The sequence below is a fragment of the Cynara cardunculus genome (genome assembly GCF_001531365.2).
Source record: "Cynara cardunculus var. scolymus isolate 2C chromosome LG 13, CcrdV1, whole genome shotgun sequence".
Classification (NCBI taxonomy): domain Eukaryota; kingdom Viridiplantae; phylum Streptophyta; class Magnoliopsida; order Asterales; family Asteraceae; genus Cynara; species Cynara cardunculus.
This window is the reverse complement of record NC_037540.1, coordinates 17,939,798-17,941,820: the sequence shown is the minus strand read 5'-3', so window position 1 is coordinate 17,941,820 and position 2,023 is coordinate 17,939,798.

Genomic DNA, 2,023 nt, shown 5'->3' with positions numbered 1-2,023 from the left:
ATCTGAAACAGCAGCAAATCTGAAACAGCTTAAAATTTGTTTGCTGTTTGCTGTTTGGTGACAGATTACAGACTGTTGATACTTTAACAGTTCAAAGGGTGCTGTGTTTGGACTTCATTTGTAGAGCAGACACGATATTTACTTGTTCGGAAGTGGCCAGTTGAATGGGGTTGATGTCAGGACATCCAGTCCTTCAATTTTGCTTTTGAAAGACAGAACATAACAGCATCCATAAGCAATTCATCACTGTCAGATTCTACGTGCTGAGAGGCTGACTTCTGGCACATCAATACTAGAGTTGACTAAGGATCGACAGCAACATATCCCAAATCTTGTTGTAACAGCAGGCTTCTGGTTTGTTTTTCTATTCCTTACCAGGTTTTGTAAATTGGTTGGAGTCTACAGATCAGATCTTGTAATGCCAGCTGAGATTTGGATTACAATTGAGATTACGTTTTCAAAATATTGCTGCTGTGTGAGAGCAACTTACTGCTGCTAGTGTTGATCTTAGATGATGATGCAGAATTAGCTGTTACAAGGCTTAAAACCTGTTTGGTTGACTAAAAACACAGGCTGTTTAAGACTSAGATAGCCCATTTTGCTGTTTGAACTTCATTAAAGCACCTGGAATTTGCTCAAGGCAGTCAATTTYATCACTTGGCATTTTTTCACAGTTTTTGTATTGCTTACACTCAACTGGTTTGCTTGATTACAGGTTTTGCTGCTTAATCGCTTGATAACAGATTCGTATAAATCGCAGAAGTGACTGATACGAGGGTGTTGCCCAATTAAGAACCGTGAGAAGTGGATCCATACGAGAAGAATTCAAGTGGTCTTTTGATARYAATTCTARAGCAGATAKAACATTTTTTTTWARTTTCACATCTGTATTGTGAAAAGTTGTGTTGGTTTGGACTAGAATCAGATTTTGGACTTGGATAATTGTTTTGGACTGTTTTGGTTTCTTAGTTTTATTGTTGTTTAGATTTTTTTTATCATCGTTTATCTGTTTTGTGTGTCTTTTAACTGTTTGAGAATTTTTGAATTGTTCTGTGTCGTGTAAACTGTTTCTTATCAGTTTTAACTGTCTTTGACTATTTTTAAATGTTTTTAACTGTTTTCAACGGTTTTGACCGTTTTTACTGATTTTTGACAGTTTCTTATCAGTTTTAGTGTTTTCCTATTCTTTTTTAGCTTAAACTGTTCTTGTTTCTTTTACCTGATTTCACTGCATAGATCCTTTAACTGATCAATCTATTTTTTTTGAAATGGCAGTTTTTTATACTAAAGAATATCGTGAGCTTAAAGAAAAGTATGATAAAGTACATTCTGATTTTAGCAAGAATATATCATGGTCAAATCATCTGAATGACATTCTTGAGAGAGAGAAAGAAKAAAAKAGAGTTTTGCAAGAAAAGCTGAATGATTTGATGAAAACCTGTGCTGATACAGAAGAGACAGTTAGGTTAAACAAACAGGTTGAAGACTTAACAACTATAGTGAATAAATCTGAAAGTGAATTGTTTGAAGTAAGAGAGCTGTTAAACTTAGAGAAAGAAAAAGTTTTGAACGTGGAAAAGATTTTAAATGCTGAAAGGAAAGATATGGAGACAGAAAAGAAGAGATTTATTGATTTCGAGAAAAAGTTTGGAGCTGAACGCATATCTTACGAAGATAAGATTAACTCTCTCGAGCTGAACGCAAAGATGCTTCTAAAGCAAATCTCGGATTTTGAGYAGCTYATCATTTTGGAACGAGCGAAGAATGCTAAAGAAAAGAAAGACATCTCCGAARACTATCAGAGTCAACTACAGAAATTGTCTGAAAGCATTGATCTAAAGCAAAAGACTTTAGATGATGAGAAAAAGCAATTTGCTATTGAGAAAAGAAATACTTCAAAGAAGTATACRWCRATTGCCAAAGAGCTTATTGAGAAAAGAAAGTGGCTTGACATTGCTTCGGAGAATGACAAAAGCWRCTMWGATGAAGAGAAACGAGAGTTGATTAATCAGAAGAAAAAGTT